The sequence below is a fragment of the Aethalodelphis obliquidens genome, unplaced genomic scaffold (assembly GCF_003676395.1).
Source record: "Aethalodelphis obliquidens isolate GAN/ISIS:26980383/991018 unplaced genomic scaffold, ASM367639v1 scaffold23, whole genome shotgun sequence".
Taxonomy (NCBI): Eukaryota; Metazoa; Chordata; class Mammalia; order Artiodactyla; family Delphinidae; genus Aethalodelphis; species Aethalodelphis obliquidens.
The window spans coordinates 1,577,319-1,594,109 of record NW_020837967.1 but is presented as its reverse complement, the minus strand read 5'-3'; the positions used below and the strand labels follow the sequence as shown (position 1 = coordinate 1,594,109).

Sequence of the window (16,791 nt, the reverse complement as noted above, 5' to 3'; positions counted from 1 at the left end):
CAGAACAGCAGGTGCTGGTGAGCTCGTGGCTGGGCACGCTGCCCACACACTTTGGACCTGAGACCATGTCGGTCATTAACCAGGCGGCCCTCCTAGTGGGAGGCACAGGGGATGTGACAGCAAGAGCCTAACCAGGCCCGTGTGACCTGGGGCCAGCCTCCCGTCCTTTGCCTCCGTTTCCTCGTGTGTGACGCGGACGGCAGCCGGCCTGGCCTCGCAGGGCCACTGAGGGGAGTGGGTGAGTGAACAGCTGGGCCCGCCAGCCCCTGGTCGTTCTTAGTTCCCTGGAACATTCTAAGTGCTGGGCACTCTTATCATTACAAAGGTCAGAATCCTGGACTCCAGCTTGTTTCTGACTCTCGCCCGGCTGGACAGCACCCCCGACAACCTCTGAGCACCCCAGTCTTCTCCAAAGTCCCCGCGGTCCTTTATGCTGAGCTGGGACTGCTCCAGAGCAGCCTTCCCTGGCGGCCTCAACTGGGCATCCGCTCAAGCGGGCGGGCCCAGCCTCCTGCCCACTGCCCCCTCCTCTGCAGCAGGCGTGGGCAGCCAGGAGTTTTGCACGTTAGTGTCAGATCATGAAGTCCCAGTACATTTGTCAGGCCCAGGAACGCTGTGTGCGGCCTGCTCCAGAAGGAGCAGCTGCGTTTTGTCCCCAGCCTCCTGCAGGCTGGCCTCGGCTCTGGGAGGAGGAGCCGCCTGGGCTGAGTGGGGCAGGTTGGGCATTGCAGTAAGTCTGCAGGCGGGATGTTGTTCTGGAAGAGATGGGCACGGTGTTGGGGGCCTCTGAGGCCTGGCGGAGGCTGGATGTGCCGCTGGGAGCGATGGAACGGCCCCGATGTACCACCCAAAGCCAGTCACCAGGAGCCCCTGGTCCTCAACCACACCCATCTCCCAGGGCTCTTATGAGCATTTTCTGCACAGGAAACGCTTAGCACAGGTCCTGACAGGTCGAATGAACACTCATTAATTTCCCATCTTTCCAACGGAAGACCCAACCACGCTGACTTAAACATATACCAACGTAGTCCACCGGCCTCCAAGCCCTTTCCCTCCCTGGCTGGCCTCTGTAAAGTACCCATCACGTGTGGAACAGTCTCAGATGGAGTGTGTTCCTCATGAGGGAGGGGCCCAGGGCAGTGTTGTGCATCTCAGTTTATGCTTTGGCTTTTAACCTAGCCACTTGCCCGGCGCAGGGTTTCTCTCTCCCTGCGTCTCATTCCTGTTGGGGGGCGACTGGCCTCAGGCTCTGTCCTTGTTGAAACCATGTTTGCAAGGCCTCAGAATGACTCAGACGTCAGTCATCCGCTTGCCCTCGGCGATGTGTTTAATCTCCCTGAATTTTGGGTTTCTCATGCTGTAATGCAGGTGGTGTGGTCAAGGTGACCAGGTCCGGGTTTGTGGGTGTGAAAGCCACGTGAATAAGGGCTCCGAGAGCATGTACCCAGGGGGAGGCCCGGGGAACCTGTGAGTGCCCTGAGGAGAAGGAACCAACCCCGCAGGGAGGCCCAGAGCCACCCTCTTCAGTGTCAGGGCTGCAAAGAGCTTGTGGCTTTGGGATCCTGGTCCTTCTGAGGCCCAGCTCACCCAGGGAGGTGTGATTATCGGTTCAGAGGCCTGCAAAGTGCAAAGGTGGCCATGACAGGCGGGGAGAGGGCTAACAAGGCCCCTCGAGCCTGGGAGCCCTGGAGGCGCCGCACACACTCGGAGCTCCCGCCAGCTCAAGGCCAAGGCCACCGGGCAGCAACTCAGCAGGTGTGAGTCCTGCAACCAGGGAGGCCACCACAAGCTCTGTCCTTACCAAGTCCACGGCCCGAGGCCCAAGGCCCAAGGCAGGAGAAAGAGGACACACAGATGGGACTGCTCTCAGCTCTGTGGTCACTCCCCTGTCCCCTGCCCAGAATCTACTGTCCAGGCTGCGTTCCTCCAACTGCAGAGTTTCCGAACCCCACTCCTGGGCCCCGGGTGTGGAAGAGGTATGAGCAGGTGTGCCCACCTCCACGGGTGTGCAGGCAGGAGCGGCCCTTCTCCTTTGCTCCTGGATCCCACAGGGCTGGTGGAAACTTGGCCCCAATCATGGTCACAGCTAGATTTCCTCTTCCTCTGCTTTCAAAATCCCAGACACAGTAAGCATTCCATATGTTGTGTGAATAGATATCAAATTTATAAAAAAAAATCTTGTGTCAATAACTTTGGCTCCCTGACCTTGTCCCCATCCACCTAAAGAGGGTTCTAACCCCCGTGCATGGTACACATTAGGTGCTTACTAGATACTTGTTGAACACCTCCTGCTGCAAGAATTCTCCCCTCCAGCCCTGCCACCTGAGGAGTGGCAGCTACACGACCCACGTCCCCCGGGGTCCTGAGAACAGAGGCTGTGACTCAGGAGCACAGGGCCCTCACGACAAGGCCCTGGGCCACTGTACTGGAGGGACCTGAGCCTGGCAGTGTCCACGTGGGAGGGTGCACGTTCCCACATGGCACGCACCCCACCCACAAGCACAAACACGCGTTTGCATAAACGCGTGAGGTGTGAGCCACGTCCTTATTGGTCAATAGAACTTTATCCACAGAGTGACGTGCTCCGTGCAAGCCCTTCACTTGCTGAGCCTCTGCCCTACTGTCCAGACCACTGGTAGAACTGCGATGCCCCATGGCCCCTCCCCAGGTCAGACAGAGGCAAGAATGTCCAGGCTCTGCTCCCCTGTTCACATGGAGAGGAGGGGTTGCAGAACAGGGCTGTCCCCTAGTGATAACGGCAAATAATTCCACAGACACACAGAACCGATCTAACCCCGGACTAAAGGGGAGGGGGCTTGCAGATGCTCATTTCACTCCAGAAGTCCAGCTCACACTGAGGACTTCCCGTCTTTCGGGAAGATTTGTGGTAACGTATTAAAGAGTGGATGTCCCTTTACAGCAGATAACCATCCTTTAAAGATGAATAAGCAAGCTCATTTGAGGGGCAGATGGCCTCACAACAGTTTTTCTAGAGCTAATTTGGAGGCTCTGCTCCAGACCGTTTCTGACTTCTTCCCTCTTTTCCATCGAAGCACACCCACCAGGTGCCTGTGCTTGGTACGGGTGCCATGGAGGAAAGGGAAGATGGACTGGAGAAATGAGTGCTGGGTAACCATTAGCTTAACAGGTTCTATCTTCCCTGGCAAAATTATTTGTGATCCCATTAAAATACTTATGTTGCCATCAAGCTTTTGAACTGGTGATCTTCACGTTGGAAATGGCAGGTCTTAAGGCTGCTGGAGAAGGGACTTTGGGAAGGTGGGCTTCTGAGATTACAATAGTCGTTATTTCATTCAACCAACCAACGGATCAACAACAACCCAACATTGATTGAGTACCCACTGTGTGCACAGACATCTGCAAGGCAAAGCTCAACATCACACCTGGGCAGGTGAGGCCCCAGGTGGGACTGGATAGGAATCAGGGCTATTGTTAGGGTGTGGAGCTCAGGATGGGGTGTCTGTGCTCAAGCACTACTTGAAGTCAGTTCAGATTGGTTGAGATTCTTCGAAGATTCCATTTTAAGGCACCTTAAATGGGCCCTTTCTAAAGGGGCCCCCGACAATGTAATTGTCACAGACTTGGAGTCCCACTGTCACGCCTGACTCTGGGGTCCACGTTTAGGTACACAAGATGGTTGTTCACTTTCTGTGCCTCAGTTTCCTCACCTGTCAGTAGGATTGTTCTGTGGGTTGAATGAGATGGTGAATACAAAATGCTTAGAAAAAGACCTGGTATATGATAACTGTTAGCTCTTATTACCACCAGATTGTTGCCAACTGAGTGTAGAATTTACAAGGAGGTGGGCACCGTCCGTGCCAGTGGTCAGGCTACAAAGCACATCTCTGGACGACAGGGCTCTGCAGAGAAAAGCACAGCTGCTCTGGGGGTCACATGCTGGGACTTGAGGACAGTTGCCAGCTGTGGGACCTTGAGCAAATCACCTCCCCTCTTGGGGTTTTCATTTCTCGGCCGAAGGCAGAGTCAAAGGCCTTCCTTGCTTACCTCACTCAGTAGCAAAATGAAATGAGGGGCTACACAGCTGTGAATCGTCCTCAACACCCTGCTTTTTTTTTAAAAAAATTAATTATGTATTTATTTTTGGCTGCGTTGGGTCTTCTTTGCTGCTCGCGGGCTTTCTCTAGTTGCAGCGAGCGGGGGCTACTCTTCATTGTGGTGCACAGGTGTCTCATTGCGGTGGCTTCTCTTGTTGCGGAGCACGGGCTCGAGGTGTGCGGGCTTCAGTAGTTGCGGCTCACGGGCTCTAGAGCACAGGTTCCGTAGCTGTGGTGCACGGGCTTAGCTGCTCTGCGGTACGTGGGATCTTCCCGGACCAGGGCTTGAATCTGTGTCCCCTGCACTGGCAGGCGGATTCTTAACCACTGCGCCACCAGCGAAGTCCCGCTCATCACCCTGCTTCTAGGAGCCTGGAGCGACTCACCCAGGCAGGTGGGGGCCACGTTCTCTCCTGCTCAGGCCCCGAAACTTCCGCAGTGGGTGTCCTTCCTGGGCAAGCCGAGCTCTAAGCTGCTAGCTGGCAGGTGTTGATCTGACTCAGCCAGAGAAAAGGGAAAGAGAGGAGAGAAAGGCGGGAACAGTGCAGGCAGGTATCTCTCTCTCCCTCCTTCTTCTCCCTCCTTTCTTCCTGGCGTTCTCTCTCCATCTCTCTTTCTTTCTTCTTTCTTTCTCACTTTTCCTCTTTCCTTTTTAATCACTTCCTTTCTGATTAAAGGAATTGTATCAGACACCACCTGGGCACATCTTCTCACTCTGGGTAACAAACACTTGACCTTCTGTTTCGGAGCTGAAAGGCATTCTGAGCTGTTCAGAAAGGGACACAGGCAGGACTTTTGATGGGTCCCTGGGAAAGCGAGGCAGCGGCTGTGTCCCTTCTGGGGGAAACCCACGGGGCGGTGCAGCGTGCGGCACAGGGACAATGAGTGTCCCTCTCGGTGGGGATCAAGCAGGCTCACCAGCATGAACAGACTGGGACATGTGGGCATCAGCCTGGTGCCCTGATGAGGCTTCCTGGCCTCTGACCGTCGCCTGGCGGAAACCGATGTGATTCTCCAGATCTGATGCCTTATCTCAGGTCCCTCGGATGTGCCCACCCCGCTCCCCATCCTTCAGACCATGACTGTCATCCAGTCTTCCCGGGAGGTGAGTGGCCCCGGCTTTCCTCTAGAGTCTCCCCAGCCTGTCGTGAGGGGTGAGCTCTACCCACTTCCTCGTGTGCCACCCCCTCCGATCATCAAAGAGCCTCTTCTGGAGGCAAGCCTCCTCTTGGAATCCGAAGTTCCGGCTCTCCTAGCTGAAGATTCCGGGATGGGCACTGGTGGCTTATCAGGAAGTGAGAAATGGGTCCGGGGCCCTTCTTCCTTTTTGCTTTCTTGTATGAAACTTGAACACGCTTTGAGGCAAAGTGGGCAACTCTGACTCGGTGGAGAATCTTGTGCAAAGGGACTCAGGGGAAACAGAAGAAAGACAGACATTTCAGGACAGTATCTCATGATGGCGAGCAAAGTTGCCATCCTGGTGATGTCATCACCCCCTCCCATAATCTTACTACAGCAGGAGAGAGGCGTGTATGTGTTCCCCCCTCATCTGCATAGGAAACGTGCTCACTTGGGCACCTGAGGGCTTTCAGGATTTGGTGGCCATGCCCCACTCTTTTGTGACTTCGTCTTGGCATTTCCCTGTGGACCTTTGGAAATTCTCAGCAGTGGAGGGGTGGGTGGGTGGCATTTCTCACAGGCTGAGGGCCTGCCTGAGCAGACAGAGGCAGAGCAAATACATTTGGTTCTTACTTGGGATCCCACCTGAACCCAAAGACCCATGAGGAAGGTCAAAGTTAACATCAAAAGCCAAGCTCCTGGGCACCCCCTGCAGTCCTGACCCTCCCTCACACCGGTGTTCCCCATCCCAGTAACTGACAGCTCCAACTTTCAGTTGTTCTGGTCAGAAAACTTAGAGACCCTGATCCCTTGCTCTTCCTCTCCCTACGTTCAGTCCTCCAGCACATTCGGCCAGCTCTCCCTTCCAAATATGTCATGAATATGACCACCTATTGCAATCTCCACTGTCGATCATTAGTAGCCTCCCAGAGGGCCTCTCTGCTTCTAGAACGGAAGGTCAAGTCCTTGTTACCCAGAGTGAGATGTGCCCAGGTGTCTGATACAATTACTTTAATCAGGAAAGACGTAATTAAAAAGGAAAGAGGAAGGGACTTCCCTGGTGGTCCAGTGGCTAAGACTCCTTGCTCCCAATGCAGGGAATGCAATCCCGGGTTCGATTCCTGGTCAGGGAACTCGATCCCACATGCCGCAACAAGAGCTCGCATGCCATAACTAAAGATCCTGCATGCTGCAACTAAGACCCGGCGCAGCCAAAGAAACAAATAAACGGAAAGAGGAAGAGTGAGAAAGAAAAACGAAAGGGAGAGAGGGAGAGAGAATGCCAGGAAGAAAGGAGGGAGGAGGAAGGAGGGAGAAAGATACCTGCCCGCACTGTTGCCGCCTTTCTGCCCTAACAATACCCACTAAGTAAGGTGTCTTTACACAGAAACGCACAAAACAAGGTTGCGTGTTAACCAGCAGCTGTAGGAGCCTAATTCTATCTCTCTCCCCTGCCCAGGAGCGATGGTTTAGTGTCTGCTAATTCAGTGTTCGTGGCTATTTTAACGAACATCACTACTGTGAATAACAATAAGCAACCGTACTTTGTCTAATACTAAGTGAGAAATAAAGGAAATAAATGGAGAGAATCCAAAACACATAAAACAAATTAGCTAACAAAGTCCGAGAGAAGAGAAACTAGCATATCGTACTGCTTCCTTAGATACGCATCTCCCAGCCCTCACAGGTTGCAACACTTTACAGGTGTGTTGCCTGGGCCCCATTCTCCTCCCTTCCGGCCTCTCTCTTCAGTTTGGGGGGTATTTTGACACCTCTATGGTCAAAGCCAAGAGAACTGAGATGCTCTCTGAAGTTCGCCTTCGGCACGCCCTCTGATCACTTATTCTACTTTTCTACGGGATGTGAGGTGATACACAGCTGCACAGGTTGATGAAGTTTTACACGTGGATACACTTGTGAAATCAGCACTGGATCAAGGTTTAATGATCTCTGATCCTCCTATCATTTTCGATCTGAGCCACCTACCTCCTCTTACCTGGTGAGTGATATTAGGAATGACCTCACCTGTCGGAGAGACCGCACCTACTACACCCACATCCAGGTGTGGCTTTTCTATTTAGGTTCAGTAACATGGCCATAAATTAATAAAATGCATGTGATATCATTCCTATCACAAAACAAACAAAATGCACACAGGTATCGGAAAAGGAGAGTTATTCCCTTCAACCACAATGAAAAATACTGGTATTATTTAATTAGCTGACTCTCTTAAAATGATTCCTTAAGGAATACAAGTTTTGAGCAAGGGAACATTCCCCCTTCGCACTGGGCAAACATTTATAGATGGTTACTTTAACAAAATTTATTTAAATCTACACCTATTTTTGCCCCACAAATATCTTCATAATATCTTGAGAAGTCAAATGTGTGCAGTATGTTTGCTTCCCACAAGATACAGCAAGGTTTGTGAGATGACTTCCATTCATGCCCGTCTTTTGTGCATTTACGGCTAGCTTAATTTTTGAGCCAAATCACCTGTCAGAGTAGTTTCTGATCATGTGTGTGAAAAAAATCTTCAAAACAGTTATTGTTATATATATAGTGTGTATGTATATGTGTATATATTTATATTTAAATATATATTTAAAATATATATCTATTTATATTTAAATATATATTTAAAATATGTATTTGTTTTAAAAATATATATTTTAAGATGCTTTATGATCTTGCATTGTGGGAATTGTGCTGTGCAGGGACCCAGAGCAGCCCCATTTTATCACTGGATGAGCCAACGCCAAAGGAAGATAACCTATTTCCTGCTCCCAGGGAAGGATTTTCTTACCCTACCCAGAGCTCACCAGTGCTGGAGTCATCCTAGCTACGAGGAAACAAATGGGAGGTGCACTCCGCGCTGATCCTGGTGGAAGCTGAGCTGTGACTCACTTTGACTGACACAGGACGAGGACAAGCCCCTGCCTGTGGGCCCATTCCTAAGAGGAGGCTGGCGGGGTGGGAGGGTTGTCATGGTGATGGCCAGTCATCACGATTATGGAGAAAAGAGAAATCTGGCTTAAGATGAAATATGAGTCTTAAAAGGAGGGAGCGAGCGGATCTGGGAGACAGTGGGAAAGGAAGGCTGGGGGAGCGTCTGAAGGCCTAGAGGAGGGCCTATCACACGGTTATGGAAGGGACACCTGACAGCTGCTGTTGGATGCTGCTGCAACCAATAGCAACGGGATGTCCCAAACCAAGATGAGAAAGTACTGGGGCTCCTCCCGGAAGCCGGTAACCTGTGAATCTCACAGAAAGCTCCCTCAGCCTGGCAGGAAGACTCTCAGAGACAACGAACCATGGGCCACGGTGGGGATGGGCTCCCCCACAAGCTGTGTTGAGTTGCTTCTCTTCCTTTTCTGTGCAGCCGATTGTCTGCCGATACTGAGCTCCGTTTGCTCCCTGGAGGTGGTCTGAAGCCCTGTAGGCCACCCATCCTCACCAGCACCTTGTCTCTGCCACCAAGACACCGGGTCCTTGGCCAACAGCCCCCTCCATCCCCTCCCCTACTACATCAATAAGCCTCAGGTGAGGGCAGGAAGGGATTAAAGGGGAGGTGAGGGAAGAGTCTGAGCCTGGGCCTCTCGCCTCCCCTGTGTCTCATCCCACCAGCCTCCCAGAGTCAGCAGGGAACAGCTGACTCTACCCTGAGTCACACCTTCTCAGCCAGAGACAGCTCATTCCCTAGCCCCGTCCGCACAGACAGACTCCTTGAGCCTCTTTAATCTGCACTGAGGAAATTCGGAATCCAGTCACCCGAGCCTCCGTCTCCTTCCGGAGCAGGACAGACGTGTGTCTGTGGCTGACGGGGTGGATGGAGGTGTGGGAGCCCACGTCACCGTGGTCCGCAGCGCACAGCTTTCCAAATGTTCCGGAAAATCAGGGTGAACCCCTGCCCCACCCCTGGGCCTCTGATGAGTGGCTAGTGCAGCAAAAAGCCTCATTAGCAGCTCCTTAGAAAACGAAAAAAGACCTAGGGCTCATCTACACACAGACATCATTCTAGAAACCGTCCAGCCCCAACCAACCACCAAAGGCAAAGAAAGAAGGAAATGTATTATTTTGGCATCTACCATGGGCCAGGACCCTGTTCATCGCCTCTTTGTGTTGTTCTGATAAACACAGTTCTGTCAGGTAGACGAGACAGAAGCAGACAGTGCAGGCGTTCTCCAAATCATTTCGTTTTCCATGTTTCCTGCCCCTCCTCCCCCTACTTCCAGATGGGGGACGTGGCTGAAGCGATGTACGCCTCTTCCAGGCTGGACCCAGGCCCCCTCCTCTCTAGCTTCCCCTCTCCCCCAGTCAGCTGGTTAAGGCAGCAGGTCTGGTGGAGGAGCATGTGCCGCAGGGCAGAGCAGAGCCACCTGGAGAACCACACAATCACTCTGCTTTGCCTGAGACAGAAGTTAGTCACCAAGGCTTGCCGTTGCTTGTTACAGCAGCTGGTACTTCCTTGGACGAATACAGCAGGAATTATACACGCTTTATGTATGACACAAACGGCACAAAAAGAATACGTAGTAAAAACACAGATCTCCCCGACTTCAAAGTCCCTTCCCTTTGGGGAACTCTGGGCTATTGCCTTTGGTGTTCATTTCATTGAGATTTCAGTTGTGTTCATTGAAATGTCCATATCCTCTCTTCCCCGGGGTCAGCCTTGGTCTGTGGGGTCATGAAGCCTCAGTGGCTGGGGTCACGAAGGTGGCGATGACAGGCCTTTCTGCTGCTGGGGGGCTGTCGCTTCAGGGCCTCCTCATTCCTTTATGGAGACATACCAGGTGGGGAGGAAGTGTGAGGACACGACTCTGGGGACAGAGGTACAGGAAGAGCAGAGGAATCTGGCTGCTGTCACTCGAGGATTTCAAAGAAGAAAATGTCCACATCCCTGAGAAAGAGGAACCATTTTGGGGCTGGCTCACTGCACTGGCACGGGCTCTATACCAGGACTCATCAGGGCCTGTGCTGAGCCCCGCTCTCTATGTCCAGGCAACGCAGTGTGAAGTAAACACAGCCCTGGGCCTCCGAGTTTACTTTGGGGGACCAAGGAGGTGGCAGGCGCTGCCGCTGATGGGAGCAGATGAATAGTTAAAGAGCATACAAGATGCCTCTAAGAGATGTTCCACCTTTTGTGACAGGGGTGGGGCCGTCAGACTGCTTTCCAGCCCTGAGAGCGGCTATGGGGAAGACGGGCCGGGTGTAGAGATAAACCTGGGTGGAGGGTTAGGACCAGAGCACGGGGCGGTGGTCGCGATCGGGAGCAAGGAGGGGGCCGAGGAGGTGATGTGAACTTGGGAGGGGACTGTCAGGAGAGGCAGAGCCGGGAGCCTCGCTCTGCCACTTGGAGCTTTTGCCTCTGGGAAGCGTCATTAACCTTCCTGCACCTCGGTTTCCTCATCTGTAAAATGGAACTCTCTCCCCATACTGTACTGAAGACTGAAGGATTAATTCATGCAAAATCTTCAAACAACTCCCCACGCTAAGCTTGCAGGCAATGCTAGGTATTGCTGTTGTTATTTGCATTACTATGATCACTGATGGGATGCTGACGGTGGTAAGAAGCCAGAAGGGACATTGTCCACCGAGTAATGTCCAGCGTCCTGGGCACCTGTTCGAGCCCCCATGTGCTCTGACTCACCTTTCCCATCATCTCCTAACAGAACTGGACGACCTGTCAGCAGATGCTCAACAAGCAGGTTGCACAAAGGGAATGAACCCAACGCAGACTCTCCCAGACCCTCCCCAAATGGCTGTGCACCACGACCCCCAGCCAGCCCTTCATCCGGGATTCATACGACATGCAGGGTCCACTTGGGTCCTTTCCCAGGCTGGTCACAGGGTGGGAATGCATGGGTCAAATAGATTCTAACTGCAGGTGTGGAAGGATCTCCCCACTCTGCCCGCCCATCCTTCTGGGTCCTCCTCACGGGCGGGAAAGGAAGCTGGTGGTCATCTCACAGTAAGGCCACAGCAGCATTCTGCAGCCCCGCTCTGGGCGCAGCCTGAGGACCGCCCCCCTTCCATCTCGAGTCACTCACTGGGATGTGGTGTCCAGGGTGGGAGGAGAGGCCAGCAGAACAGAAGCAGACGGCCCCAAACCCCACCCTTTACAAGACAGTCATCCCGTCTGGCCAAGAGTAGGATAAACGAAGCCTAAGGAGGAGCGAGGGTCATGGTTGGGATGTTTAGCAACCAGATCTCTGAAATCGTAGTCACGGCTCAACGTTTTCTCTGTGGACACCTTCCTCCCTCTCTGTGTCGCCCCGATCTCTCCACCACTGAGCTTCCATGAATGTAATGACGGTGCCACTTACTTGCTATGTCACCTGGTACCTCGGAGCATTATTTATGGGTGACGGTAATAACCTACCTTTATAGGGAACTGGTACGTGCCAGGCCCCTGGGTACCTCTGCACTTACCCTTCCCAACAAAGCTCACCCCCATTTTACAGATGAGGAACCGGACCTTGAATAACTTGTCCAGCAAGGCACAAACTCTAGTACATGGCAGGGCTGGACCTTGACCTCTCCCCAACCTCGGACCAATAAACTCAGCTCTTCACCTCCGGAAACCGTATCACCGGCTCTTTGAGAGCCACTCTTGGGTGGTCATGTTCCTGCTAATCTCAACAACCAGCCACGGATGGATTGCTTGCCTCGCAAGACTGTTTTAAATAGAATAGAATGTGCTTCTCTTAAGGTGTCCAAATCCTTAAGAAGATCATTTCCAACTTGTTTCCAAAGCATCTTTGGATGGGATCAGTCCATTACCCCCAGCCTTATGGTCAAAACTCGTCCCCCTGCACCCACGCCCCCTTTTGCCATCAGTGCAAGCTGTCTGGAGACAAAGCCAAGAGCGAGAGGCAAAGACTCAAATCTATTTCGGGGAAGAATCTGAAGGGACTTGAGTAAAGATTCTGCAAACAACACTACATTTCATTTTAGATGAGAACCCGACTGGCCCTTGCCCGTTAGTTTTGGTGATGTCACATTGTTTAAAGTTTAAATATTCTTTGCATTTTCCTCCCAACGCTGCAGTTACATTAGAGGCTGGCTTGAAGGACCAGATATTTATGGATGTGCATGTCTACTGATTACGCCTGGCTGCCTGTGAGTTTTCCGAGCCACCGGGGAAGGTGTGCTTTGTGCAGAGCGAGAGAGTATGTGTGAAATATTCTTTGAATAATGAACGCGAGGTGCTCTGAGAAGACTTGACTTTATTTAGACATTCCGTTTCTTCGCAGTTTCCTCCCCGGAGGTCCCTTGGCTCTCTCTCCAGACAGTGTGTGTGTGGTAAGAAAAAGGCAGTGTGCGAGGGGTGGGGGTGGGTCTGCAGGGGTGGTGGGTTGTGACTGCAAATCAGGGGAACATAGATTTTTCTTACGAGGGAGATTGCATCATTCATACTTGAAAATCCCACGTGGAACAACTTGGTTAAATATTTATATGGTCCAGGTTACCCAGAGGTATTGTGGATCTTGGGGAAGAGTTAAAAAAAAAAAAAAGCCCACTTGATCAAAGATCAAAAGTTCACCCATGGCTATGGTCAGTGCAAAACTGCACCAAGGGTCTACACTCTAAAATATGTGCTGACATGGTTCTCTCAATTTATTAAGCACTTTGCTGAGGCATCCTCTGTGGAGGGGAAGACCCATAAAAAAGTTCGTGCACTTACCAAAAAAAGTGCATCTATGTAAAACTGAGTTATGGCTGTAGGATGAATCGCTCATATAAGGACGCTTGGGAGAGAATTTCAGATTGTATCAACTATGATTTATCTGGGCCCCAATACACTGAAGTATGTAACGATCTTGACTTGGAACTACATTTCCTTCCTCCAAAGTCTCTCCCGCCTCCAAGACAGTGATTTCAGGCAGGATGCCTTTGTCACTTGTAAAGGGTGATAGAACCAGACAGCTGGCTGATTCTGTGATGCTGAAAACACCAGAGCTGTCTCCAGACACTGGGCTCCTTGTTAAACTCAATCCAGTGAATATCTTGGAAGCACTTTCTTTGTGCCAGACATTCCAGGGCATTTGGGAATCAAAGGTGAGATCAATACCACACACAGCGAGTTTCAAGTCCCCTGGGAGGAGCCCAGGGGAAATCTTCCCTAACAGGTGGTGTCGTTGAGGGATGGTTAGGATGGTGCCTCCTTCCTGCGTCCAGATGGAGACCATCGCCTTGCCCCTCCTTTCTGCCCAGGACCCCGCTTCTGAAGTAGGCAGCTGGAGGGCACAGTGTCCTTCCCCATGCCAGGAGGGGGCCCGGGGCTCCTGTCAGCGTCGGGGCATGTGTGCCCAGAAGTGTAGGAGCGAGGTCCAGCCCTGTCCAGCCTTGGCCACTGCCCTCCCAGGTTTGGGCTGGAGCCTCCTGCCTCGGTTCCGGGCTCCTTGGGGTCGGGATGAAGAGGAGAGATGCAGGGGGCAGTGGTGCTGTGGTCCAGAGTGGTCTCTTCATGCCAGGCACCGTTGCTGGCCTTCTCCAGGGGTGAGTCCCTAGCACAGCAGCTTTCCCCGATGTGGGGGACACCCTCGCTAGCTGGGCTCCTGTCTCCTTCCCTTAGCTCTGCTCCTGCACCCCAGGAGCTGCCTTCCTTCCGGGTTAGCCTGTCCCTTCTGCCGCGTCCGCTCAGCTCATGGGAAGGCTCGTGCCACCCTCCCACGCCACGATGCACAAGTGCCATCCGAACGTGCTAGCTGGCTCCCCTTGTCCTGCGGGGAGACCCCCCACCCCAGGCAGGCGCTGAGTTCAGTCTTCTTCCAGGCCACGCCCCCCAGCGCTGTGGTGCAGCAGTGGCACCACGAGGGTCTCTGGGGTGTAACTCCTCAGCCAGAAAACTCAGTGAGTTCTCTGCGGCCCCACACTTTGCTTGTGATCAGAATGTGGGGCTGGGGAAGGAGAAATGCTCTGTCTACTCAGACTCTCTCCAGGACAAAAGACGCCTGGAAAGAGCACGTGATGAACTGTCTGATGGACGGTGCGGGCGTAAGTTAAGCTCTGGAGGATCTCGAGGAGGGAGAGGTCAGCTGGGATTTCCTCCTGGAATGCCAGGTGGAATTTGTCGCTGGATTGTAACAGGGCAGTCGCTACTTTCAAAAGGAGCTGCCTTTGATGTATTGTTTGCTCCCAGCTCTAAGATCAGATGTACCCACGACGACTTCCCCTGGTGCTCAAACAGGACACGCATGGAGATGAAACATTTGGCCTGGCTGAGCTCAGGGAAGGTCTGGTTATTAGGGGAGAAAATGTCCAGCCTGAAAGATGCCGGGTGACTCATAATGCAGAGAAGTTTCTTTGATGTGAGACGGGCATTTTTTATCTTGTGAGGTGTGCGGGGAGCTCCTATACGTGCGAGGCCCAGTAGATGCCCCAGGGGGTGTGCACAACCTGGGAAGAGGGTCTGGGCTCCCTGTGAGGGAGGGCTTCCTGATTATCAAGACCTTCTCCCAACGCAAGGTGGAGAGCTCCCCGTCACCAGAAGTGTTCAAGTAGAGTCTGCACAAGACAACGTGTCGTGCTGGACTCGATGCTTCTTGCCAGTCCTGATAAATGCAAAGCTCCTGGAAGCGTAGGTCTGTAGAGACCTCAGACCCCTGGTGGTTTGGAAGCGCTGATGATTATTCAGCCCTGATTGTCTGGTCTTCATGAGACTGATGCTTTTATGGTTTGGTTTTCTCCCTGCGGGGTCAGATAAAGGTTAACCCTTTATCTCAGGAAGGCAGTAGGAGCAAGTGACAGGCTCAGAGTTGCACTTGTTTAGGGAGTGAGGGCTGGAATTCATACAACCCTATGTTTTATGAGCCTCCAGGAAAGGCTGTCATGGCAGCACCTGTAAGACAGGCTGGGGCCTGGGACCCTTTCCTGCAGTGCTGCAATGCTTGCCTCTGGACACACTTCTCCTCGTCTCCTCGAGCAACAAAATACAAAGAAACTATAAGGGACTAAAAATAACTGCATGCCTGCCTGCTCGCGAATTTGGGCAAATTCTGGACAAGATACAAAGAGACCAAAAAAACCCAACTGCCACCCCCGAAGAGCCAGGGAGCAAAACAGGGCGTCGGGAGCAAAAGCAGGGTCCTGTGCGTGCCCCCTGCACCCAACAACACCAAAGGGGTGGGCAGAACACCTATGCCCCCCCTCCAGCCGGACCCATGGACACACCCCTACCCTCACCCATATGAGGAACAGGTTCGCGCCCCACCTTGGGAAGCAGGCAAGGGAACCTGTTTGTTCTCGCTCCTCCCTGCTGCAGCAGGGGCCCCAGTAAAGGCTTGCCTGAATTTCTTGTGTGGCCTCTGATCAATTTCTATTGATTAAGGGGACCAAGAACCCTGGTCAGCAGCACGTGCACAGGCCAGAGCCCCAGGAGGGTGGAGGGACCCAGCTCTCCTAGCATGAATCACCAGGCCTGCCAAGATGCTCATCACTTAAGTACCGCTTTATCCCAGGCCTTGGATTTGGAGGGAGAGGAGAGGGGGAGTTTTCACCTCTCTTGCACTGTAATTCTATGGTACAGCAGTTGCTTATAACATTTTAAAAAATGCAAAAAATATATTTTAACATTTCTCACTTACAGCAAAGTGATTCCCATTACTATGCAGCTCCCTTAAGGGGCTGGACAGGGTCATTAACCTAATAACACCCCCTGAACCCTGAAGCATGGCTAGTTCATCAGTTCACTACAATGGAATGATGTGGAAAGAAGGAATGCATAACTAGTCAAGCGAGTGTTGGTTTTATGGGTGACTGGCCGTGGGATGGTGGGGGGGGTGTTTTAGATCCAGGGTCTCTGATCATAACATTTCTGGGCTGCAGGGCACTTAGGAATCTGCTAGTCCAGCATTTTCTAACTGTGCTTCCCAGAGACCTAGGAGTCGGGGGGGGGGTCTTCTCCCACCCCCCTCTTCAACCGGAGCACCTCTGCTTTGCTCTGCTTTACAGACCTGGTTCAAGAGAGGAAAAAGTTCACGGGCATCACTCCTTCCGTGCAGCCAGGCCTGGCAGGTCTTCATGGGGATGGGACAGTGAGAAACTCCGCCTTTTCTGAGAAAAGCCAGGGGTCCCAAGTGTAAAGGGTGGCTCAGGGTTTGTGGGGACATGGCAGTGGGAGGCTCCGGAGAGCTGAGCGCTTCCAGTCAGGGTCTTGGGGGGGCAGAAAGAGGACAAACCGTTTCCCATTCAGGGACCAACCGCTCCGGCACTGGGATTCTGGACCTGCCATCAGTGGTTTGCTCTTGGCCGGCCTCAGGGTCCTGCACTTCCTGACCTTGTGCGGAAACGTGATGTGTGTGGACATTTCTCTGGGATGCAGGGGCTGTCAGGTGAGGGGAAGTGGGGGCTGACTGTGATAATTACACTCCCAGAGGGGTTCAGAACCCCTACTGATGTTGGCTACATGGAGACCTTGAACCTCATCTCCTAGTTCCTTTCTCCAAGTAAATTCTTGAGCTGCCCTCGCGCTTCCTTCAGGGGGGAAACAAAATACCCTCAAGCCTCGGAATTTGGAATCGTTATTGTGCCCTAGATTGCTTATTTGTGTGTGTGTGTGTGTGTGTGTGTGTGTGTGTGTGTGTGTGTGTGT

The 16,791-nt window shown here is 52.6% G+C and overlaps 1 protein-coding gene across 11 annotated transcripts in view; it reads right to left on the bottom strand.

Annotated features, from left to right (window-relative positions):
• Window positions 1–16,791, bottom strand: part of LOC113628238 (calmodulin-alpha-like) — a 135,987-nt gene that overhangs the window by 67,410 nt on the left and 51,786 nt on the right. For 2 of the 11 annotated variants that reach the window (XM_027121534.1, XM_027121536.1), the window contains exon 13: window positions 12,410–14,888. The exons of the other annotated variants lie outside the window; for them this stretch is intronic. The gene's annotated coding sequence lies outside the window, so the exon portion shown is untranslated. Of the gene's footprint in view, window positions 1–12,409; window positions 14,889–16,791 lie in introns of those variants that run through there. 11 annotated transcript variants of the gene reach the window in all.